The 26,863-nt window shown below is 40.5% G+C and overlaps 1 non-coding gene and 1 pseudogene across 1 annotated transcript; both read right to left on the reverse strand.

The window, feature by feature from the left end:
* The window catches only part of LOC107646715 (putative dolichyl pyrophosphate Man9GlcNAc2 alpha-1,3-glucosyltransferase), a 39,451-nt pseudogene that overhangs the window by 8,410 nt on the left and 4,178 nt on the right, over nucleotides 1–26,863 (reverse strand).
* LOC148554950 (small nucleolar RNA R71) lies at nucleotides 292–399 on the reverse strand. Its single transcript, XR_015887266.1, has one exon. It is a non-coding gene; the product is annotated as a small nucleolar RNA R71 (small nucleolar RNA).

Consider the following 26,863-nt stretch of genomic DNA (forward strand, 5'->3'; position numbering starts at 1 on the left):
AACAACTTTGAGCTGAAACCTCAATTAGTTTCTCTAATGCAGCAGAACTGCAAGTTTCATGGACTTCCATCTGAAGATCCTTTTCAGTTCTTGACTGAATTCTTGCAGATATGTGATACTGTTAAGACTAATGGAGTAGATCCTGAAGTCTACAGGCTCATACTTTTCCCTTTTGCTGTAAGAGACAGAGCTAGATTATGGTTGGATTCTCAACCTAAAGACAGCCTGAACTCTTGGGATAAGCTGGTCACGGCTTTCTTAGCCAAGTACTTTCCTCCTCAAAAGCTGAGCAAGCTTAGAGCTGATGTTCAAACCTTCAGACAGAAAGAAGGTGAATCCCTCTATGAAGCTTGGGAAAGATACAAACAGTTGACCAAAAAGTGTCCTTCTGACATGCTTTCAGAATGGACCATCCTGGATATATTCTATGATGGTTTATCTGAGCTATCAAAGATGTCACTGGACACTTTTGCAGGTGGATCCATTCACCTAAAGAAAACGCCTGCAGAAGCTCAAGAACTCATTGACATGGTTGCTAATAACCAGTTCATGTACACTTCTGAAAGGAATCCTGTGAGTAATGGGACGCCTATGAAGAAGGGAGTTCTTGAGGTTGATACTCTGAATGCCATATTGGCTCAGAATAAAATATTGACTCAGCAAGTCAATATGATTTCTCAGAGTCTGCATGGAATGCAAGCTACATCCAACAGTACTCAAGAGGCATCTTCTGAAGAAGAAGCTTATGATCCTGAGAACCCTGCAATAGCAGAGGTTAATTACTTAGGTGAACCTTTTGGAAACACCTATAACTCAACATGGAGAAATCATCCAAATTTCTCATGGAAGGATCAAAAGCCCCAACAAGGCTTTAATAATGGTGGAAGAAACAGGTTTAGCAATAGCAAGCCTTTTCCATCATCCACTCAGCAACAGACAGAGAACTCTGAACAAAATGCTTCTAATTTAGCAAATCTAGTCTCTGATTTATCTAAGGCCACTGTAAGTTTCATGAATGAAACAAGATCTTCCATTAGAAATCTGGAAGCACAAGTGGGCCAGCTGAGTAAAAGGATCACTGAAATCCCTCCTAGTACTCTCCCAAGCAATACAGAAGAGAACCCAAAAGGAGAGTGCAAGGCCATTGACATAAGCGCTATGGCCGAACCTGTGAGGAGAGGAGAGGACGTGAATCCCAAGGAGGAGGACCTCCTGGGACGTCCAGTGATCAATAAGGAGCTTCCCTCTGGGGAACCAAAGGACTCTGAGGCTCATCTAGAGACCATAGAGATTCCATTGAACCTCCTTATACCCTTCATGAGCTCTGATGAGTATTCCTCTTCAGAAGAGAATGAGGATGTTACTAAAGAGCAAACTGCCAAGTTTTTTGGTGTAATCATGAAGCTGAATGCCAAATTATTTGGTATTGATACTTGGGAAGTTGAACCTCCCTTGTTCATCAATGAACTAAGTGATCTGGATCAACTGACATTGCCTCAGAAGAGACAGGATCCTGGAAAGTTCATAATACCCTGTACCATAGGCACCATGATCTTTAAGGCTCTGTGTGACCTTGGTTCAGGAATAAACCTCATGCCCCTCTCTGTAATAGAGAAACTGGGAATCTATGGGGTGCAAGCTGCTAAAATCTCACTGGAGATGGCAGACAGCTCAAGAAGACAGGCTTATGGACAAGTAGAAGATGTATTAGTAAAGGTTGAGAGCCTTTACATACCTACTGATTTCATAGTCCTGGATACTGGAAAGGAAGAGGATGAATCCATCATCCTAGGAAGACCTTTCCTGGCCACAGCAAGAGCTGTGATTGATGTTGACAGAGGTGAAATAGTCCTTCAATGGAATGAGAACTCCCTTGTATTCAAAACTCAAGGATCTCCCTCTGCAACCATGGAGAGGAAGCAGGAAAAGCTTCTCTCCAAGCAGAGCCAACCAGAGCCCCCACAGTCAAACTCTAAGATTGGTGTTGGGAGGCCACAACCAAACTCTAAGTTTGGTGTTGAACTCCCATATCCAAACTCTAAGTTTGGTGTTGGAGAGTCTCAACAAAGCTCTGCACATCTGTGAGGCTCCATGAGAGCCCACTGTCAAGCTATTGACATTAAAGAAGCGCTTGTTGGGAGGCAACCCAATGTTTATCTAATTCTTATTTTTATTGTTTTTCGTGTTTTCTTAGGTTCATGATCATGTGGAGTCACAAAATAAATATAAAAATTAAAAACGGAATCAAAAACAGCAGAAGAAAAATCACACCCTGGAGGAGCATCTGTCTGGCGTTCAGCGCCAGAACAGAGCATGGTTCTGGCGCTGAACGCCCAAAATGGGCAGCTTCTGGGCGCTGAACGCCAGAACAGGCATGGTTCTGGCGTTCAACGCCAGAAATAGCACACAGATGGGCGTTGAACGCCCAAAATGGCCACCAACCTGGCGCTGAACGCCCAGAGTTGGATACAAAGGCATTTTTACATGCCTAATGGGTGCAGGGATGTAAATACCTTGACACCTCAGGATCTGTGGACCCCACAGGATCCACTCAGGATCTGTGGACCCCACAGGATCCCCAACTACCTCCACTCACTTCTTCTCACCACTTTCTTTCACACAACCCCATAAACACTCTTCCCTAAAAACCCCTCACCAATCACCTCAATCTCTCTTCCCCACTAAACCTTCACCACTCACATCCATCTCCTCTTCCCCATAAACCTACCTCATAAACTCCACCTACCTTAAAAATTCAAAACCAATTTCCCACCCAAACCCACCCATATGGCCGAACCTTAACCCCCCCTCCCTTCCCTATATAAAGACCTCCATTCTTCACCAAATTCACACAACACACCCCTCTACACTCCTCTTGGCCGAAACCTTATCTCCCTCTCCCTCTCCATATTTCTTCTTCTTCTTCTTCTTCTATTTCTTTTGTTTATTGCTCGAGGGCGAGCAATATTCTAAGTTTGGTGTGGTAAAAGCATAGCTTTTTTGTTTTTCCATTACCATTGATGGCATCTAAGACCGGAGAATCCTCTAGAAGAGGGAAAGGGAAGATAAAAGCTTCCACATCCGAGTCATGGGAGATGGAAAGGTTCATCTCCAAAGCCCATCAAGACCACTTCTATGATGTTGTGGCCAAGAAAAAGGTGATCCCTGAGGTCCCTTTTAAACTCAAAAGAAATGAGTATCCGGAGATCCGACATGAAATTCAAAGAAGAGGTTGGGAAGTTCTAACAAATCCCATCCAACAAGTCGGCATCCTAATGGTTCAAGAGTTCTATGCCAATGCATGGATCACCAAGAACCATGATCAAAGTAAGAACCCGGATCCAAAGAACTATGTTACAATGGTTCGGGGGAAATACTTAGATTTTAGTCCGGAGAATGTGAGGTTGGCGTTCAACTTGCCATACATGGAAGAGAACGCACGCCCCTACACAAGGAGAGTCAACTTTGATCAAAGGTTGGACCAAGTCCTTATGGACATATGTGTAGAAGGAGCTCAATGGAAGATTGACTCCAAAGGCAAGCCGGTTCAACTAAGAAGATTGGACCTCAAGCCTATTGCTAGAGGATGGTTGGAGTTTATTCAATGCTCAATCATTCCCACTAGCAACCGGTCTGAAGTTACTATAGACCGGGCCATCATGATCCATAGCATCATGATTGGAGAAGAGGTGGAAGTTCATGAGATTATACCTCAAGAACTCTACAAGGTGGCTGACAAGTCCTCCACCATGGCAAGGTTAGCCTTTTCTCACCTCATTTGCCACCTATGCAATTCAGCTGGAATTGACATAGAGGGAGATATCCTCATTAAAGAGGACAAGCCCATCACTAAGAAAAAGATGGAGCAAGCAAGAGAGCCCAATCATGGAGCTCAAGAGGCGCAAGAAGCTCATTTCCATGAGATCCCGGAGATGCCTCAAATGCACTTTCCTCCACAAGATTATTGGGAGCAAATCAACACCTCCCTAGGAGAATTGAGTTCCAATATGGGACAACTAAGGGTGGAACATCAAGAGCACTCCATCATGCTCCATGAAATAAGAGAAGATCAAAAAGCAATGAGGGAGGAGCAACAAAGACAAGGAAGAGACATAGAAGAGCTCAAGGACATCATTGGTTCCTCAAGAAGGAAACGCCACCATCACTAAGGTGGATTCATTCCTTGTTCTTATTTCTTCTGTTTTCGTTTTCTATGTTATGTGCTTATCTATGTTTGTGTCTTCATTACATGATCATTAGTAGTTAGTAACTTTGTCTTAAAGATATGAATGTCCTATAAATCCATCACCTCTCTTAAAAGAAAAATGTTTTAATTCAAAAGAACAAGAAGTACATGAGTTTCAAATTTATCCTTAAACTTAGCTTAATTATATTGATGTTGTGACAATGCTTCTTGTTTTCTGAATGTATGCTTGAACAGTGCATATATCTTTTGAAGTTGTTGTTTAAGAATGTTAAATATGTTGGCTCTTGAAAGAATGATGACTAGGAGACATGTTATTTGATAATCTGAAAAATCATAAAAATGATTCTTGAAGCAACAAAAAGCAGCAAAGAACAAAGCTTGCAGAAAAAAAAAATATAGGCGAAAAATATATATATATATATATATATATATATATATATATATATATATATATATATATAGAAAGAAAAAGAAAAAGCAAGCAGAAAAAGCCAATAGCCCTTAAAACCAAAAGGCAAGGGTAATAAAAAGGATCCCAAGGCTTTGAGCATCAGTGGATAGGAGGGCCTAAAGGAATAAAATCCTGGTCTAAGCGGCTAAACCAAGCTGTCCTTAACCATGTGCTTGTGGCGTGTAGGTGTCAAGTGAAAACTTGAGACTGAGCGGTTAAAGTCAAGGTCCAAAGCAAAAACAAAGAGTGTGCTTAAGAACCCTGGACACCTCTAATTGGGGACTCTAGCAAAGCTGAGTCACAATCTGAAAAGGTTCACCCAATTATGTGTCTGTGGCATTTATGTATCCGGTGGTAATACTGGAAAACAAAGTGCTTAGGGCCACGGCCAAGACTCATAAAGAAGCTGTGTTCAAGAATCATCATACTGAACTAGGAGAGTCAATAACACTATTCGAAATCTGAAGTTCCTATAGATGTCAATCATTCTGAACCTCAATGGATAAAGTGAGATGCCAAAACTATTTAAGAGGCAAAAAGCTATAAGTCCCGCTCATATGATTGAAGCTCTGTTTCATTGATAGTTTGGAATTTATAGTATATTCTCTTCTTTTTATCCTATTTGATTTTCAGTTGCTTGGGGACAAGCAACAATTTAAGTTTGGTGTTGTGATGAGTGGATAATTTATACGCTTTTTGGCATTGTTTTTAGTATGTTTTTAGTAGGATCTAGTTACTTTTAGGGATGTTTTCATTAGTTTTTATGTTAAATTCACATTTCTGGACTTTACTATGAGTTTGTGTGTTTTTCTGTGATTTCAGGTATTTTCTGGCTGAAATTGAGGGACTTGAGCAGAAATCAGATTCAGAGGTTGAAAAAGGACTGCTGATGCTGTTGGATTCTGACCTCCCTGAACTCAAAGTGGATTTTCTGGAGCTACAGAACTCGAAATGGCGCGCTTCCAATTGCGTTGGAAAGTAGACATCCAGGGCTTTCCAGAAATATATAATAGTCCATACTTTGGCCAAGAATTGACGACGTAAACTGGCGTTCAACGCCAGCCTTCTGCCCAAATCTGGCGTCCAGCGCCAGAAAAGGATCCAAAACCAGAGTTGAACGCCCAAACTGGCACAGAAACTGGCGTTCAAACTCCACAAATGGCCTCTGCACGTGCTACACTTAAGCTCAGCCCAAACACACACCAAGTGGGCCCAGGAAGTGGATTTATGCATCAATTACTCACTCATGTAAACCCTAGTGACTAGTTTATTATAAATAGGACCTCTTACTATTGTATTAGACGTCTTTTTGACCATCTTTGGTCTTTTTGACCATCTTTGAACGCATTGTTCTTAGACCATAGGGGCTGGCCACACGGCCATGCCTGGACCTTCACTTATGTATTTTCATACGGTAGAGTTTCTACACTCCATAGATTAAGGTGTGGAGCTCTGCTGTTCCTCAAAGATTAATGAAAGTACTACTGTTTTCTATTCAATTCATCTTATTTCGCTTCTAAGATATCCATTCGCACCCAAGAACGTGATGAAGGTGATGATTATGTGTGACGCTCATCACCATCTCCCCTACGAACACGTGCCTGACAAACACCTCCGTTCTACATGAAATAAAGCTAGAATAAATATCTCTTAGATATCCTAACCAGAATCTTCGTGGCGTAAGCTAGAATAATGGCGGCATTCAAGAGAATCCGGAAGGTCTAAACCTTGTCTGTGGTATTCTGAGTAGGATTCAATGATTGAATGACTGTGACGAGCTTCAAACTCGCGAGTGCTGGGCGTTAGTGACAGACGCAAAAGGAGGGTGAATCCTATTCCAGCATGATCGGGAACCGACAGATGAATAGCCGTGCCGTGACAGGGTGCGTGAGCATATTATTCACTGAGAGGAGGGGATGTAGCCACTGACAACGGTGATGCCCTTGCATAAAGCCAGCCATGGAAAGGAGTAAGACTGATTGGATGAAGATAGCAGGAAAGCAGAGGTTCAGAGGAACGAAAAGTATCTCCATTCGCTTATCTGAAATTCCTACCAATGATTTACATAAGTACCTCTATCCCTATCTTATTATAGAATATTCGAAAACACCATTATCACTTTATATCTGCCTGACTGAGATTTACAAGGTGACCATAGCTTGCTTCATACCGACAATCTCCGTGGGATTCGACCCTTACTCACGTAAGGTATTACTTGGACGACCCAGTGCACTTGCTGGTTAGTTGTATCGAAGTTGTGACAATTATGTATTGAGATCAGAGCACCAAGTTGCTCACGTTGCCGGGGATTGTTTGAGCCTGGACATCACAATTTCGTGCACCATGGGTATGTTTGGAAGGTTCGGTTTTTACTTTACTCGATTTCAACCACCGTTGTCATTGGATGATGGGTAACCTATTTAGATACTTTTACGGAAAATTTTTATTTGAGACGTTGATGTATAGTTGGTTCACTAAGTCTTTAGTGGTGTACTGTGATGTAGCTATTTATTCATGATGATGATTCCCGATTTGATATGTATGTTTTGGTTTTGTAGACCTTTACGAAGATCGGAGAATGTAGGTTCCAATATATTTCCAAGGTGAATTTTGGGCTGGTATGAGAAGTACCCAACGGAGTGAGAGTATGCACACCTTTTTCGGTGGTTACCTGCATTGTAAAAGTGGACTGGTTCAGTTCGTGCATGAGTATGATAATGTGCTTGGAAACAAAGAGCAAAAAGAACTGGAGGATGATGCTGCAGACTCTAAAGGAGTTGTTCCATGTTCATCGAGCTCTACAATTCAAAGACAATTTCAGCGTGAGTACACAACCTCTAAGTTTAGAGAAGTCCAACATGAATTCAGTAAAAGAGGGGATTGTTTAGTCCGTGGGGTCACTCAAGAGGGTGATTTGTTTTGGGTGACCGTCAACGAGCAATACCTATTGTATGGGGAGCCCAGATCTTGGAAGTACAGTGTTGAGTTTGACCCCAAGACACACAAGATTCGGTGCGAATGCAACATGTTTGGCTTAAGAGGTATTATTTGTTGCCATTGTCTTGCTGTGTTGTTTTATTATGGAGTAGACACAGTACCATCTTGCTATGTTATCCATCGATGGAGCAAGAATGTACAGCGAAAACACACCTTCATCAAGAGCAGCCATGATGAGAAGCGATCGGACGAAAGCCACAACTTATTTAGACGACTGTGTTCACACTTCTACAATGTAGCACAAGATTTTGTGACATGTGAAGAAGAAGCGGCCATGTTACATTCGGGTCTTGATCAGTTAAGGTCAAAGTTGCTTGACTGTCGTGCGAACTTGCTGTCCAGGCGTGTTCCAAGTTCACAAAATAGCACGGTCACACAGGGCGACCCCCATCTTGGTGAATCTGACATCCAAGGTCCTTCAAAGGTTTCAACGAAGGGTCGGCCAAGAATGAAGAGGCTTGGATCTGAACTCGACGCCTCAATTAAGAACTCTATGCGAAGAAAGAAGAAGAATCCACCGCTGGTAAGCGTTTCCTTTTTCCATTGTTTCAAACCACTTGATAACCTGACTAAATGGATACAGTTGTTAGTGTTATTCACTCTTTGTCTATGCATGTTTGTTATCTTTAGGATGTTCATCAAGCATTGAATCAAGATGTAGCGGGTTGTTCTGCTAGGAGAGCCAATGAATCACAGGAACATGGCGGGTTCCTGTCGTTGTTAAACTCATTTCGGCATACTTAAAAGATTTTTTATTATAGATTTGTATAGAGATATTCCTTTATTAAGAGTAACCTTTTTACTCTAATCATTGCCAATTTATTCAGGTTGTTAAATAAATAAACATTGTTAACAACGATATATCATTATTTATTGAGTTTATGTTCATTGATTAATATTGTTAACTCTTGATAAGTTTGTTAACTTTAAAATTTGCTAAGCATTGAAGGTTATGTGAAATTGATTAACAAACACGTAAGACACATCTCACGGAAGACACATCCATATGGATATACCTAATCTAAAGTCATAATCGCAGAAGACACATCTAGCAGAATACACTAAAGACACATTCGTAAAAGACACATCTCGTAAAAGACACATATCGTAGAAGACACATCCCGATGGAGACATTTCCTAGAAAGTCACAAATAGAAGACACTTCCTGGAACAAGACACATCCCTATGAAGACACCTCGTAAAAAGTCACTGCTAGAGGACACTTCTTGAAAAAGACACATCCATATCTAGCCACTAGCAACATGTCACAGTAGAAAACACCTCTCCCAGAAAAGACACATCTGAATTTAAACAACATCCGAACCAAAACATTGGTAAAAAACACATGTATTGGGTGACAGACCTATGGAAAGCCACCTGTAAGAATCCACAGCTAAAACAGACACATAAATTAGAATTTACACCTCCACCAGAATAGAGTTCTGTTTTCAGTCACCTGCGTGCAAAATATGAGTAACAATGCATGACTAAGATAAGTAGAGACATCCAGAGACATGTAGGAACCTCAACAGGTGTATTCATTGACAACAATTACACTTAGAGAATGCATTAGTTGTCGAGCCTGTGCACAAAATTATCCCAAACCAAGGTGCAAAAGACAAAATCCATATAAACATGAAATGCATTATCGTTGAATTAACCAACAAAGTTTGTCAAGGTCTATAGTGCAACTACCTATAAACAACCTAACAATCCAAAATAAATAGTCCCATTGTGTAGGAAAAGTGGTGCACGAATTGCAAATCACACTTTTCACAACGCGTACCACTAACCAGCAAGTGCACTGGGTCGTCCAAGTAATACCTTACGTGAGTAAGGGTCGAATCCCACGGAGATTGTTGGTTTGAAGCAATCTATGGTTATCTTGTAAATCTTAGTCAGGAAGACAATTATGTTTATCAATTGAATTGTGAGTAACCAGTAGAGCATAAATTAAAAGTTACTTGTTGTGCAGTAATGGAGAATATGTTGGAGTTTTGGAGATGCTTTGTCTTCTGAATCTCTGCTTTCCTCTGTCTTCTTGTTCACGCACGCACGTCCACCTATGGCAAGCTGTGTGTTGGTGGATCACCGTTGTCAATGGCTACCTTCCATCCTTCCAGTGAAAACTACGCTCACGCGCTCTGTCACAGCACGGCTAATCACCGGTTGGTTCTCGATCCGGTTGGAATAGGATTTGCTATCCTTTTGTGTCTGTCACTAACGCCCAGCCTTCAGGAGTTTGAAGCTCGTCACAGTCATTCAATCCTTGAATCCTACTCGGAATACCACAGACAAGGTTTAGACTTTCCGGATTCTCATGAATGCCGCCATCAGTTCTAGCTTATACCACGGAGATTCTGACTAAGGAATCTAAGAGATCCTCATTCAATCGTATATAGAACGGAGGTGGTTGTCAGGCACACGTTCATGATTTGAGGAAGGTGATGAGTGTCACAGATCATCACCTCCATCACAGTTAAGCACGAATGAACATCTTAGATAGGAACAAGCGTGTGTGAATGGAAAACAGAAATACTTGCATTAATTCATCGAGACACAGCAGAGCTCCTCACCCCCAACAATGGGGTTTAGAGACTCATGCCGTCAGAGAATACAAAGTTTAGATCTGAAATGTCATGAGATACAAAATAAGTCTCTAAAAGTTGTTTAAATACTAAACTAGTAGCCTAGGGTTACAAAATATGAGTGGACTATGATGGATGATGCAGAGGTCCACTTCTGGGGCCCACTTGGTGTGTGCTGGGGCTGAGATTTAAGTGAGTCACGTGCAGAGGCCATTTGTGGAGTTGAACGCCAGTTTTTATGCCAGTTTGGGCGTTCAACTCCAGTTTTTGATCCTTTTCTGGCGCTGGACGCCAGAATTGGGCAGAGAACTGGCGTTGAACGCCAGTTTACATCCTTTATCCTTGTGCAAAGTATGAACTATTATATATTGCTGGAAAGCTCTAGATGTCTACTTTCCAACGCAATTGGAAGCATGCCATTTCGAGTTCTGTAGCTCCAGAAAATCTACTTTGAGTGCAGGGAGGTCAGAATCCAACAGCATCAGCAGTCCTTTTTCAGCCTGAATCAGATTTTTGCTCAGCTCCTTCAATTTCAGCCAGAAAAATACCTGAAATTACAGAAAAACACACAACTCATAGTAAAGTCCAGAAATATGAATTTTTCCTAAAAACTACTAGAAATAGACTAAAAACTAACTAAAACATACCCTAAACTATATGAAATTATCCCCAAAAAGCGTATAAAATATCCGCTCATCACAACACCAAACTTAAACTGTTGCTTGTCCTCAAGCAACTTGACAAATAAAATAGAAGACTAATAGGTTGAGAAGCAATAATATCTCAGAGTTTTTGATTGAAGCTTAGATTCTAATCAGATGAGCGGGACTAGTAGCTTTTTGCTTCTGAACAGTTTTGGCATCTCACTTTATCCATTGAAGCTCAGAGTGATTGGCATCTATAGGAACTCAGAATTCAGATAGTGTTATTGATTCTCTTAGTTCAGTGTGATGATTCTTGAACACAACTTCTTTATGAGTCTTGGCCGTGGCCCTAAGCACTTTGTTTTCCAGTATTACTACCGGATACATAAATGCCACAGACACATAACTGGGTGAACCTTTTCAGATTGTGACTCAGCTTTGCTAAAGTCCCCAATTAGAGGTGTCCAGGGTTCTTAAGCACACTCCTTTTTTTGCTTTGGACCTTGACTTTAACCGCTCAGTTTCTCAAGTTTTCACTTGACACCTACACGCCACAAGCACATGGTTAGGGACAGCTTGGTTTAGCCGCTTAGACCAGGATTTTATTCCTTTAGGCCCTCCTATCCACTGATGCTCAAAGCCTTGGGATCCTTTTTATTTGCCCTTGCCTTTTGGTTTTAAGGGTTATTGGCTTTTTCTGCTTGCTTTTTCTTTTTCTTTCTATATATATATATTTTTTTTTTTCGCCTTTTTTTTTTGCCTTTTTTTTTTGCTGCTTTTTTTTGCTTCAAGAATCATTTTTATGATTTTTCAGATTATCAATAACATGTCTCATGTTCATTATTCTTTCAAGAACCAACATATTTAACAGTCTTAAACAACAAATTCAAAAGACATATGCACTGTTCAAGCATTCATTCAGAAGACAGAAAGCATTGCCACCACATTTAACCAATTAGAATTTGTTTTATTTAAACTCGAAATTTTATTGCTTCTTATTCAAAAGATCTACTATTTTATTCATGTTTAATGATGATGAGAAAAATAAACTATAGCTTAATTGGAGATAAAATCAAAATAGATACTAATTACTACTATATGACTTCTAAGGTACTTTTTTATAAGGACACTGTCACAGAGTTAAGGCAGAAATTGGAAATTAACAACCTTTATTCTGGGGGTATGGGGGTTCCTCTGATCCTTGGGAGGCTTGGTATCATAGAAGATTTTTGGCGCTTCAGTTCCCTTAAGTCACGTCCCTGCTCCTCTTGTTCTTTAAGCATATGGGTCAGCATTTGACTGTGTTCCTTCTGTTATTTTATTATTTGCTCCATAGCTTCCTGTATCTTGGTGACAGACGTCTCAAGATATTCCCAATATTCTGCTTGAGGAATCTCTGGGAGGAATTCCTGTGCTCTCTTCTTGATAGGATCCTCCTGTGCTTGTTGTCTCTCCATTGATGCTTTGGTGATTGACTTTTCAATTAGGATATATTCAGTTATTCCCATCTTGACTCCAGCGTCCTTGCAGAGCAGAGAAATCACGCTTGGATAAGCCAACCTGGCCTCTCTTGAATTTTTGTTAGCGATCTTATAGAGCTCTGTTGAAATCAGCTGATGAACCTCCACTTCCTTTCCCATCATGATGCAATGAATCATCACTGCTCTTTTAACTGTGACTTCAGAACGGTTGCTGGTGGGCAACAGAGAACGCCCAATGAAGTCCAGCCATCCTCTGGCAACTGGTTTGAGATCCTCCCTCTTGAGTTGATTTGGAACGCCCTTTGTGTTGGTGGTCCACCTGGCTTCAGGGATACAGATGTCCTCTAGAATCTTATCCAGGCCAATGTCTACTCTCATCATCCTCCTGTTGAAGGAGTCTGGATCATCCTTTAGCTGAGGTAGCTTTAATATCTCTCTGATCTTGTCAGGGGTGGTATGAACAATCTTTCCCCTGACCATGGTCCGAAATTCGTAGCAGGCTGTTCCAGATAGTCTTTGCTTGTCAGTCTGCCACATATTAGCATAGAACTTCTGGACCATGTTTCTTCCTACTTTCGTTTCAGGATTAGCTAGGACTTCCCAGTTCCTGATTCGAATTTGCTCCTGGATCTCCGGATATTCATCTTCTTTCAGATCGAATCTAACTTCCGGGATCACTGATCTCAGACCCATTACTTTAAGATAATAGTCTGAATGTTCTTTAGATAAGAACTTCCCTTGATTCCAAAGTGGTTTTGGAACGCTCTCTTTCTTGCCTCTAGGAGTGTATTGTTTCCCTTTGGGAGCCATGATCTTAGTGATTTCGGAAAAGCACACCAAACTTAGAGGTTTGCTTGTCCTCAAGCAAAAGAAAAGAAAGGAGAGGGATAGAAGGAGATCGAGGTGCACTTGTTGATGGAGGAGGGGGGAGGCCGAACCAAATTTAAAGGGGTGGGGGGTGGATTTTCGAAAAGTTGGAAGAGATAAGATAAAAAGATTGAGTTGAAAAAGATAAGATAGAAGATATAGTTTGATTTTGAAAAGATAGGATAGATTTTTGAAAAAGATAAATCTGGGTTTTTGAAAAAGATAATATGAAGATTTGAAAAAGATATTGATAAGATTTTTAGAGTGAGAAAGATAGATTTGTTTTTGGAAAAGATTTGAAAAGAGTTGGATTGAATTTGCAAAGAGGGTGTGTGCTTATGAATTAAGATACATTTGATATTTTGAAAGTAGGATTTTTAGAAATCAGGGTTCTTGACATGTTTATGTAAATAAAATCATGTATTAAATCATAAAATTATAAATTAGAATGGAAATACGTGTGGGATTACTGGATTTGGCTCCTCCCTGTCCTCCTGGCGTTTGAACGCCCAAACACTGCCTGTTTTGGGCGTTCAGCGCCCAAATGCTGATCTCCTGGGCGTTCAGCGCCCAGTTGCTGCCATTCCTGGCGTTCAACGCCCAGTGGGTGGCCATTTCTGGCGTTGAACGCCCAAATGCTGCCATTACTGGCGTTCAGCGCCCAGTGGATGCCCATTTTGGGCGCTGAACGCCCAAAATGCCCCTTTACTGGCGTTTTCTTGCCATTGAGCTCTTTTACTCTGTTTTATGTGCCGCGGTCTTCTGTAAATGATTATTTACCTTGTTGTCAATGAACTCTATATATAAAAAATAAAGATAGAAATAGGGCAAAATGCTTAGAGGATTGTTGCCCCATGGCTGGGTTGCCTCCCAGCAAGCGCTTCTTTATTGTCTTTAGCTGGACCTTGCTGAGCTTTTAATCTAGCTTCAGCCTTGAGCATTCTTGCTCAGTGTTGCCTTCAAGATAATGCTTGATTCTCTGTCCATTGACAATGAACTTCTTATCAGAATCAATATCTTGAAGCTCCACATAACCATATGGTGACACACTTGTAATCACGTATGGTCCCCTCCACCGGGATTTCAGTTTCCCGGGGAATAGCCTGAGTCTAGAGTTAAACAACAGGACTTTTTGTCCTGGTTCAAAGATTCTAGATGACAGCTTTCTGTCATGCCATTTTTTTGATTTTTCTTTATAAAGCTTGGCATTTTCGAAAGCTGTGAATCTGAATTCCTCTAGCTCATTTAGCTGGAGCAATCGTTTTTCTCCTGCTAATTTGGCATCTAAGTTTAGGAATCTGGTTGCCCAGTAGGCCTTATGTTCCAGTTCCACGGGCAAGTGGCATGCCTTACCATACACGAGTTGGTATGGAGAGGTCCCTATAGGGGTCTTGAATGCTGTTCTGTAAGCCCACAGAGCATCATCCAAGCTCCTTGCCCAATCCTTTCTACGGGTATTTACTGTCCGTTCTAGGATTCTCTTTAATTCTCTGTTAGAGACTTCAGCTTGCCCGTTGGTTTGTGGATGATATGGAGTGGCCACTTTGTGGCGAATTCCATACCGAACCATGGCAGAGTAAAGCTATTTATTGCAGAAGTGAGTGCCCCCATCGCTGATTAACACTCTAGGGACACCAAACCTGCTAAAGATATGTTTCTGGAGGAATTTCAGCACTGTTTTAGTATCATTGGAGGGTGTGGCGATAGCCTCAACCCATTTTGATACATAGTCAACTGCCACCAGAATATAAGTGTTTGAGTATGATGGTGGGAAAGGTCCCATGAAGTCAATTCCCCATACATCAAACAACTCTATTTCCAAGATCCCTTGTTGAGGCATGGCGTAACCATGAGGCAGGTTACCAGCTCTTTGGCAACTGTCACAATTACGTACAAACTCTCGGGAATCTTTATAGAGTGTGGGCCAATAGAAGCCACATTGGAGGACCTTGGTGGCTGTTCGCTCACCTCCGAAATGGCCTCCATATTGAGATCCGTGGCAATGCCATAGGATTCTCTGTGCTTCCTCTCTGGGGACACACCTACGGATAATTCCGTCTGCACATCTCTTAAAGAGATAGGGTTCATCCCACAAGTAGTACTTTGCATCAGTAACTAATTTCTTCTTTTGTATTCTATTGTACTCCTTGGGTATGAACCTTGCAGCTTTATAGTTTGCAATATCGGCAAACCATGGTGCTTCCTGAATGGCAAATAGATGCTCATCAGGGAACGTCTCAGAGATCTCAAGAAAGGGGAGGGACGTCCCTTCCACTGGCTCTATCCGGGACAGATGATCAGCCACTTGGTTCTCTGTCCCTTTTCTGTCTCTTATTTCTATATCAAACTCTTGCAGAAGCAATACCCATCTGATGAGCCTGGGTTTTGAATCCTGCTTTGTGAGTAGATATTTAAGAGCAGCATGGTCAGTATACACAATCACTTTTGATCCTACTAAGTATGATCTGAACTTGTCAATGGCGTAAACCACTGCAAGTAGTTCTTTTTCTGTGGTTGTGTAATTTTTCTGGGCATCATTTAGAACGCGACTGGCATAATAAATGACATGCAGAAGCTTGTCATGCCTCTGTCCCAATACTGCACCAATGGCATGATCACTGGCATCACACATTAACTCAAATGGCAATGTCCAGTCTGGTGCAGAAATGACTGGTGTTGTGACCAGCTTAGCTTTCAGCGTTTCAAACACCTGCATGCATGCTGTGTCAAACACAAATGGCGTGTCAGCAGCTAGCAGATTGCTTAGAGGTTTTGCGATTTTTGAAAAATCCTTTATAAACCTCCTATAGAATCCTGCATGCCCCAGAAAGCTTCTGATTGCCTTAACATTGGCAGGTGGTGGTAATTTTTCAATTACCTCTATTTTTGCTTGATCCACCTCTATTCCCTTGTTTGAGATTTTATGCCCAAGAACAATTCCTTCAGTCACCATGAAGTGACACTTTTCCCAGTTTAAGACTAGGTTGGTTTCTTGGCATCTTTTCAGAACAAGTTTCAGGTGATCAAGACAGGAGCTGAATGAGTCTCCATATACTGAGAAGTCATCCATGAAGACTTCCAGAAATTTTTCCACCATATCAGAGAAAATAGAGAGCATGCATCTCTGGAAGGTTGCAGGTGCATTGCATAGCCCAAAGGGCATCCTTCTATAAGCAAACACTCCGGATGGACATGTGAATGCTATTTTCTCTTGATCCTGGGGATCTACTGCAATCTGGTTATAGCCTGAGTAGCCATCCAAAAAGCAGTAATAATCATGACCTGCTAGTCTCTCTAGTATCTGGTCTATGAATGGTAAAGGAAAATGATCCTTTCTGGTGGCTGTATTGAGCCTTCTGTAGTCAATACACATGCGCCACCCTGTAACTGTTCTTGTAGGAACCAGTTCATTTTTTTCATTATGAATCACTGTCATGCCTCCCTTTTTTGGGACGACTTGAACAGGGCTCACCCAGGGGCTATCAGAAATGGGATAAATAATCCCAGCCTCTAGTAATTTGGTGACCTCTTTCTGCACCACTTCCTTCATGGCTGGATTTAGCCGCCTCTGTGGTTGAACCACTGGTTTGGCATTATCCTCCAATAGGATTTTGTGCATGCATCTAGCTGGGCTTATGCCCTTAAGGTCACCTATGGACCACCCAAGAGCTGTCTTGTGTGTCCTTAGCACTTGAATAAGTGCTTCCTCTTCCTGTGAATTTAAAGCAGAGCTTATGATCACTGGAAAAGTGTCACCTCCTCCTAGAAATGCATATTTCAAGGATGGTGGCAGTGGCTTGAGCTCTGGTTTAGGAGGTTTTTCCTCTTTCAGAAGAAAGTTCAGAGGCTCTTTCATGTCCCCTGAATCCTCCAAATCAGGCTGAACATCTTTAAAGATGTCTTCCAACTCTGATTCGAGACTCTCAGCCATGTTGATCTCTTCTACCAAAGAGTCAATAAGGTCAACTTTCATGCAGTCTGTTGATGTGTCTGGATGCTGCATGGCTTTGACAGCGTTCAACTTGAACTCATCATCGTTGACTCTCAGGGTTATTTCCCCCTGTTGGACGTCAATGAGGGATCGTCCAGTTGCTAGGAAGGGTCTTTCTAGAATGAGAGTAGCACTCTTGTGCTCCTCCATTTCCAGCACAACAAAGTCAGTGGGAAAGGCGAATGGCCCAACTCTGACAATCATGTCCTCAATCACGCCTGATGGGTATTTAGTGGAACCATCAGCAAGTTGGAGACATATCCGGGTTGGTTTAACTTCTTCAGTTAAGCCAAGCTTCCTGATAGTGGATGCAGGTATCAGGTTGATGCTTGCCCCAAGATCGCATAAAGCTGTCTTGGTGCAATCACCTTCTAATATGCATGGTATCAGAAAACTCCCAGGGTCTTTAAGCTTTTCAGGAAAGCTTTTCAGAATGACTGCACTGCATTCTTCAGTGAGGAGAACTCTTTCTGTTTCTCTCCACTCCTTTTTATGACTCAAGATCTCTTTCATGAACTTGGCATAAGAAGGTATTTGCTTAAGTGCCTCTGCAAAAGGAATCTTTATTTCAAGAGTCCTTAGATAATCTGCAAAGCGAGCAAATTGCTTATCCTGCTCCTCTTTCCGGAGTTTTTGAGGATAAGGTATCTTGGCTTTATATTCCTCAACCTTAGTGGTTAAAGAAGCCTTTTTAGAGGGGTTGTTATCAGCACTTGTGTGTGTCTGATCCCTCACTGGCAATTGAGTACCAGAGTCAGAAGCTGGAGTGACGTTAGACGCCAACTCACTGTCTGTTCCTGGCGCCTGAACGCCAGAAATGTGCCCATTTTGGGCGTTCAACGCTGGATTCTGCCCCATTTGGGCGTTCAACGCCAGATTCTTGCCCATTTCTGGCGTTGAACGCCAATCCTGCCTTGTTTCTGGCGCTGAACGCCAGTTTTGGGCATGGTCTGGGCGTTCAGCGCCAGCCTTCCACCCATTTTCTGGCGTTTTAGTGCCAGAATTATTTTTTCCTGGGCTCTTACTGTCCTCAGGGGAATCTTTGGTGGGTCGCTCATTTCTTGAATTTTTGATGCCTTGAGGTGGGGTATTTAATGTTTCCCCACTTCTTAATTGAACTGCTTGGCATTCTTCTGCTATTTGCTTTGATAGCTGTTGCTTTGTTTGCTTAAACTGTTCGTCCATATGTATATTAGCTATCCTTGTCTCCTGTAACCTGTTTTTGAATTCAGCTAGCTGCTTTGTTAGAAAATCTAATTGCTGATTGAATTCAGCAGCTTGTTTTACAGTATTGAATTCAGCAGTTACTGTTTTAACCTCTTCATTCATGGAAGGGTTGCTGCTTAGATACAGATGCTGATTCCTGGCAACTGTATCAATGAGCTCTTGAGCTTCTTCAATTGTCTTTCTCATATGGATAGATCCACCAGCTGAGTAATCTAAAGACATCTGAGCTCCTTCTGCAAGCCCATAGTAGAAGATGTCTAACTGAACCCACTCTGAAAACATTTCAGAGGGGCATTTTCGTAGCATCTCTCTGTATCTCTCCCAGGCATCATAAAGAGATTCATTATCTCCTTGCTTAAAGCCTTGGATGTCCAGCCTTAGCTGTGTCATCCTTTTTGGAGGGAAATACTGATTCAGGAATTTTTCTGTCAGCTGTTTCCATGTTCTTATGCTGGCCTTAGGTTGGTTATTTAACCACCTCTTAGCTTGATCTTTTACAGCAAATGGAAACAGTAATAGTCTGTAGACATCCTGATCTATTTCCTTATCATGTACTGTGTCAGCAATTTGTAAAAATTGTGCCAGAAACTCTGTAGGTTCTTCCTGTGGAAGACCGGAATACTGGCAGCTTTGCTGCACCATGATAATGAGCTGAGGATTCAACTCAAAGCTACTAACTCCAATGGAGGGTATGCATATGCTACTCCCATATGAAGCAGTAGAGGGGTTAGAATATGACCCCAGAGTCCTCCTGGACTGTTCATTTCCACTTATGTCCATGATGGATCTATGGATATAACTTGGACTGATTTATCTTTTTATTTATTTTATTTTATAAGAAGTAAACACTTAAATAAAATAAAATAACTAAAAAGAATTTGAATTTTGAAATTAAAAATTTTTTTTTCGTAAAAAAAATAAAAATAATTAGTCAAAAAAAAAAAACAGAAATTTTTGAAAAAGGGGGAAGATATTTTCGAAAATTAGAGAGAGAGAGAGTTAGTTAGGTAGTTTTGAAAAAGTTAAGAAACAAACAAAAAGTTAGTTAGTTAGTTGAAACAAATTTTGAAAAGATAAGAAGTTAGGAAGTTAGAAGAGATATTTTGAAAAGATATTTTTGAATTTAGTGAGGAGAGAGAAAAACAATAAGATAGTACAAGATTTAAAATTTTTAGATCTAATGCTCCTTGTTTTCGAAAAATTTGGAGGGAAAACACCAAGGAACACCCAACTTAAAAATTTTAAGATCAAGACACAAGGAAAACTCAAGAACACTTTGAAGACTCACAAGAACACAAGAACATGAAGGAAGAACACCAAACTTAAAATTTTTAGAAAACCAAACCAAAATTTTCGAAAATCAAAGGGAAATCAACAAGAAAACACCAAACTTAAAGTTTGGCACAAGATTTAATAGAAAAAATATTTTTTTGAAAAAGAAGGTTTTGAAAAGAGTATAAAAGATTCTAACCCAATTACCAAGAACACAGATTAACGCTCTAGCCAAATGAGTTATGGGACCTTAAAAAAATTTTTAGAAAGATTATTTTTGAAAACACCAAACTTAAAGTTTGGCACAGGATTTAATAGAAAAATTATTTTTGAAAAAGGTTTTAAAAAATATGATAGCCAATTATCATGAACATAAACACCACGTTCTAAATAACTGAGCTATAAGTTTAAAATATTTTAACAAGGGATAAATAATAAAAGACTCTAAACCAAAAAAAAAAGAAAGATTTTTCCTAATCTAAGCAACAGAATAATCCGTCAGTTGTTCAAACACGAACAATCCCCGGCAACGGCGCCAAAAACTTGGTGCACGAATTGCGAATCACACTTTTCACAACGCGTACCACTAACCAGCAAGTGCACTGGGTCGTCCAAGTAATACCTTACGTGAGTAAGGGTCGAATCCCACGGAGATTGTTGGTTTGAAGCAATCTATGGTTATCTTGTAAATCTTAGTCAGGAAGACAATTATGTTTATCAATTGAATTGTGAGTAACCAGTAGAGCATAAATTAAAAGTTACTTGTTGTGCAGTAATGGAGAATATGTTGGAGTTTTGGAGATGCTTTGTCTTCTGAATCTCTGCTTTCCTCTGTCTTCTTGTTCACGCACGCACGTCCCCCTATGGCAAGCTGTGTGTTGGTGGATCACCGTTGTCAATGGCTACCTTCCATCCTTCCAGTGAAAACTACGCTCACGCGCTCTGTCACAGCACGGCTAATCACCGGTTGGTTCTCGATCCGGTTGGAATAAGATTTGCTATCCTTTTGCGTCTGTCACTAACGCCCAGCCTTCAGGAGTTTGAAGCTCGTCACAGTCATTCAATCCTTGAATCCTACTCGGAATACCATAGACAAGGTTTAGACTTTCCGGATTCTCATGAATGCCGCCATCAGTTCTAGCTTATACCACGGAGATTCTGACTAAGGAATCTAAGAGATCCTCATTCAATCGTATATAGAACGGAGGTGGTTGTCAGGCACACGTTCATGATTTGAGGAAGGTGATGAGTGTCACAGATCATCACCTCCATCACAGTTAAGCGCGAATGAACATCTTAGATAGGAACAAGCGTGTGTGAATGGAAAACAGAAATACTTGCATTAATTCATCGAGACACAGCAGAGCTCCTCACCCCCAACAATGGGGTTTAGAGACTCATGCCGTCAGAGAATACAAAGTTTAGATCTGAAATGTCATGAGATACAAAATAAGTCTCTAAAAGTTGTTTAAATACTAAACTAGTAGCCTAGGGTTACAAAATATGAGTGGACTATGATGGATGATGCAGAGGTCCACTTTTGGGGCCCACTTGGTGTGTGCTGGGGCTGAGATTTAAGTGAGTCACGTGCAGAGGCCATTTGTGGAGTTGAACGCCAGTTTTTATGCCAGTTTGGGCGTTCAACTCCAGTTTTTGATCCTTTTCTGGCGCTGGACGCCAGAATTGGGCAGAGAACTGGCGTTGAACGCCAGTTTACGTCATCTATCCTTGTGCAAAGTATGGACTATTATATATTGATGGAAAGCCCTGGATGTCTACTTTCCAACGCAATTGGAAGCATGCCATTTCGAGTTCTGTAGCTCCAGAAAATCCACTTTGAGTGCAGGGAGGTCAGAATCCAACAGCATCAGCAGTCCTTTTTCAGCCTGAATCAGATTTTTGCTCAGCTCCTTCAATTTCAGCCAGAAAAATACCTGAAATTACAGAAAAACACACAACTCATAGTAAAGTCCAAAAATATGAATTTTTCCTAAAAACTACTAGAAATAGACTAAAAACTAACTAAAACATACCCTAAACTATATGAAATTATCCCCAAAAAGCGTATAAAATATCCGCTCATCAAAAAGTAATTTGTCTAGTCCCAACAAAATATAGCATAGGATGTGAGGATATTCCCTCCACATGTAAACAAGGAGTTATCTGGAGCTTTCAACTACCCATATGTTAGATCCTTTTGGTGGAATTTTTCTTCGGCTTTCCTCTAACCCGCCGAAGTATGCTCTTTGTATCAGGAGCTGTGAATGGAGTTCTAACCTCCATACGTTTGTTCCTTGGTTGGTTGCGGCGCACAGGAGGTAAAGCACGGTTGTCAAGGGCATTCAAGGCAGCTCCAATGGATATATTCTTGTGACATAGGATGATGTCCAATATTATTTCCAGCCTGTATAACTTGACGACGTCCTGCATATAAAAATCAATGTTAAAGAAATGCTTATCGGTACAGACATTGACATTTGAATACAAAATATGGTAATAAGGTATATAGGTTAGCGAGCTCACATATTCCCAGTAATTTAGTTTCTTGTCTTCGGTCCAGTACTCCATGTATTTTATTGTATACACACCACAGTCAAATCTAAGCGAACAGAAAAAATGTAATTTTATTAGTAGAACAACCCAATGTAACTAAACAATTAATACATTGCGAGTTCTTGGAGGGAAGAGTCACCCATTTGGCTGAATTGGCACAGAGGCATAAGTGCAAGGAAGGCTTTTTTGTGTGGGCCTATAAGTTGGGATGGCCACCTGTGCAATGTCTTCAATGATCCTCGCCTAAGACACAAATAACTAAACTTAAACGGAATACTAGAAAAACGGTTAAATAGAGCTTAATAGGGATGAGCTGGTGAGGTACCGCATATGAATCTAGCCTGCTCCGTGCTGTATCAGGTTTACTGTATATGCTATACAATACAAACAGCCTTTTCCTGGATACATCAAATGCATACACCCACCAGTGACGGGTGATACATACAGGGAAAAACCACTGCACAACCAACCATTGTAACTAGGTATATTACTTGCATTTACAAAGAAAAACAAATATCTTTTGTGATAGTGCTACGATAATAGTAAGTTATTGCACTGCAAACATACGTACCCAATTTCTATTTGAAGCCATTTCCTTGTCGAAATAACTAGTATCAGCACTAAAGTTTTGACCCAATCCGACATACGTTGGATTCGGTCCATCATGATAGTTTTTCAGATTCTTTGTGACCAAAACCATTTCCTGTACAAGTACGAATTATCAAAAGTTCATAAATTGTACTGTAAATAAATCTTTAATATTGACGTTTCCTTACCAGAATCCCGGGACACACGCAATAAAAGTCACACGTGAATCTTTTGAGACCTGAATCATTGAATGCGTAACACATCCAGTGTACAACCTACATAACCGATTTGTAAACTATCAATGTCGACAACGCGTGAGCAACAAACAAACTGCAAAAACATGATTTTTCGTTACATACCTTGTTATTTAGCCATGCACGTGGTCTCAGTGTGCACACATCCTTCCTTGATAGCACTAGGTGTGGTCTACCCTCATATGACGCCAAAGTTTCGTGGCTATCAAGAGAAGTGTTCACAGCCCATCCTCTGATTCTTTGTTCTTCCCGCTCGGTGATTTTCCGACCCGAAGTAATGGATGAATAGGTCGGGGAGGAGAGGGTGAGGGTGATTTAAAGAGTTGCGTCAGACCAAGAGAGAAAGAGGGGCGTTGTGGACTTGGAGTGCGGTAGGAAGAACCTCTAGGAATGATTGCCTGGATCGGGTCTATGCTAACGGGTCTCGATAGGTAAACGCCTTTTTCTATATTTGCCCAAATCATTTCGCACTCCGGATCCCGCTGAGATAAGATGGCAGGATGCCTGTTTGGAATTAAAAATAAATGCAGTGGTCAACCTTAGGAATTGTTTGGGAGGCTATTTAAACAAAAAAAAATTATACTACTACCGGAAATAATGTTATGTAATAATAACTTTCCTGTCAAAAAATTCAGAAGAATATTCCTCAACCTCTGGAAATTCAACCAATTCTGTTGATGGTGTTTTTAGTTCAGGAGCAACTGTCTCAGTTGGTTGATTAGTTGAGTGCAACTGCATGCTTGTGATGATTTTCCCTTCTACCATACCGCGCTGAGGTGTCTTCCTTTGAAGAGTTTTGATGCGGATTCTGATGCCAATGGGCTGGTCATCGTCGTCATCATCTTCTGAAGTCCCTGTTTGATGGGTTGTGCGCAATGATGCCCTGCTAAATCCCCCTTTCATGGTGGATCCTTGAAACCACAATATCAAACAAGTTTTTCACAAACTCCTCAAAGTGGTTTCACAGTACACAGAGAACCCAATGCTAAATGACAGAGCATTACACTTAGGTTTATTAAATAATGACACAACCAATAACCAGTTTAACAATAACTTTAACCATTGCAGATGTTCCAAACTGCATAGCTGCAAGTAACAAATACTAACAAGGAACATCTTGATCACCTTATGGTCCTCTTTTTTCTTTGTCTTATTAGTCGTGCCTGCATCCTCAGCCCTCATAGATGGTTGAGGTGTCATCCTTGATACAGATCTCCGGCGCAATCTCTTTGCAATTGGCTCGTCGTCATCGTCATCACCGTCCGACGCAACTGCATGTGTATCCGGGTCCTTGGAAACCTCTCTAACTCCATCCAAGCGAGAAGATTCCTTAAATCACATCAACAGCACAACTTCAACGTAAATGAAAGGTAAACATAGGCCTGACAGTTTACACGATCTATGTTTAACCACGAAAAAAATGTTAATCCTAACTCACTTTTCTGTGGTCCACGTCTACTTGTTCAGGGCTTGGGTCACTTGTTTCCTCCATAGCAGCATCCTTCTTGCCATCATCTTCATTCCGGCCAGGTTCACCGCAATCCTGTTGGTGGCCATTAACTAGTAAGAAGACACATACATCTAACGTAGCATTTATCAAATACGGACATAATAAATGACACAACCGTTAGCGACATCTTCCATTGCTTAATAATAAAATGCAAAGTCATCATATTCATTCACTCAAAAAATCCATTTTGCAGTCAATCGCATCATAAATCGAGCTATGAGTTAAAAATTGACTATTTTAGCACATAAGCAACAAATTGATTACCTCCGGTTGAATAGTTTCTGCCATAGCGCTAAGTTCCTTTGCAGTCCATGCGGAAAGCCACGGCTCAGGTTCTTGACAACCCTCGAGTTCACCGTGCTTTAGCTTCTGAAAGTACAACACCTGGAGATATTGTAAGAAGATGTCAGCTTCAGGGATGCACATCTTAGTCATATTACATTGAATTTTAAATTAACAGCATTACCAGCAACCCAAGCATGCAGCCCTCACAGGATTTGTTATTTTTATGTTGGTACTTCTTAATTGCCTATTCTAGAAAATTAAAAATATGCAATGGCCAATGATATCTCGCCGGATCAGATACATCAAGGACTGTGTCGATGTGCCATGGGGAGATTACATGTTGCACGGTCGGGCACAAAAACATCTTCAGCACCAGTAGAATGAAGTGTCTCCTAAACTCCATCCTGTCATCTTCGGTATCCATTGGACAATGCCTGACAAAATGCCTCAGCTGCACAGTTTTCAATCTATGATACCTTGTTTTAATTGACACATGAGCAGCATTGCTACTGTCAAATGGTGGAAAGTCATCAACTGCACCATGGATATGTAAAAGATAGGGCAATATGGATAGTGTCATACGTAGATAATAGCAATGAACATGAAGACCGAAACAACACTAAACAATTCAGTGGTATGTAATAAGTAAAGGTATACTCACCCCCAGGTGGGATACCAAAAAGACGCTGAAAGAGCTCCGGCAAAATACAGATGTTCCCATTTTCTAGCTTGAGGGTGCTCGTTTTAGTGTCATAGGCTTTGGCCAACATCACCATTATGCCTTGCCTCACTTGCCACTTCGGAACAAGCTTCAGGAAACCAAAACCAATTTCTTCAATCTCATCAAGCTTTGCTTGATCCTGATTGGTTTCCAGTTCTTTGAACAAGTCGGCGATGTAACATGGTGAGCATCTTGTCTCTAGTAATTTCTAGAAAACATACGACGGGACAGTAAGAATAAAAAAATTGAATACGAACTATAACAAGAACACAAAATTGTGTATGAGTTGTTACCGGCTTTCCCATATATATAAGTTGATCTCTGCGTAAATAGCAGAAATTGATTCCAATTATAATCTTCACCTGTGTTATCCAAAGTCAACTACTCTAACATAACAGAAATTAATAAAGAAAAAAAGTATTTATTTAACCTACTTATAATCATAGTACACTAATCTAATGTACAAGACACATCTGAGATAAAGTACGAACACCGTCACAGGCAAATTATTAGACACCAATTATATTCTTAATTTGCTAACATAAAAATCCTAGATATATTTCAAAAAATTAGCTAAGTGTTAAAAGAAGCCTCAACCATTGTACAATCATTGTGGACCATTGCTCTTGTTGCAAAAAAAATTACCGCATCTTCTTAACGTATTTGTATAATCATATGCCCAATTTCAGTAAGGAAAAAAATTTTACTGCACAATACAAAAAGACTATGTATGCTTAAAATATACACTCATCCTCAAATGAAATTGTGGCTCCATGTATTACAAGAAAATTCACCGAAAGATATATTAACCTACCATGGACAACACACATTAAGCAAATTAAACTGAGAAAAAAAATATGAGTGAATGATGCTAAAGTGAACAAGACACATCTAAGGATTAGTTGGTGTACTCCCAAATAAAAAATATAGAGCGAAAAAATTTAAATTTAATTTGCTAATATAAATCTCATTTAACCATTTCTAAAATCGCAAATATCTAATTAAAAATACATTGATCTGAATGCATTGCTGAAAATAGATTGTCATTCTCAACTGAATTTATTGCCATGTGTATGACAAGAAAATTCACTACAAGACACATTAAAAAAAAATATGAGTGAATGATCTAAAATGAACAAGACACATGCAAGGATAAGTTGTTGTACTTCCAAATAAAAATTATAGAGCTAAAAAATACAAATTCAATTTGCTAATATAAAGCTCATT

Source organism: Arachis ipaensis, chromosome B6 (genome assembly GCF_059453495.1).
Source record: "Arachis ipaensis isolate K30076 ecotype BB chromosome B6, ASM5945349v1, whole genome shotgun sequence".
NCBI classification, from domain to species: Eukaryota; Viridiplantae; Streptophyta; class Magnoliopsida; order Fabales; family Fabaceae; genus Arachis; species Arachis ipaensis.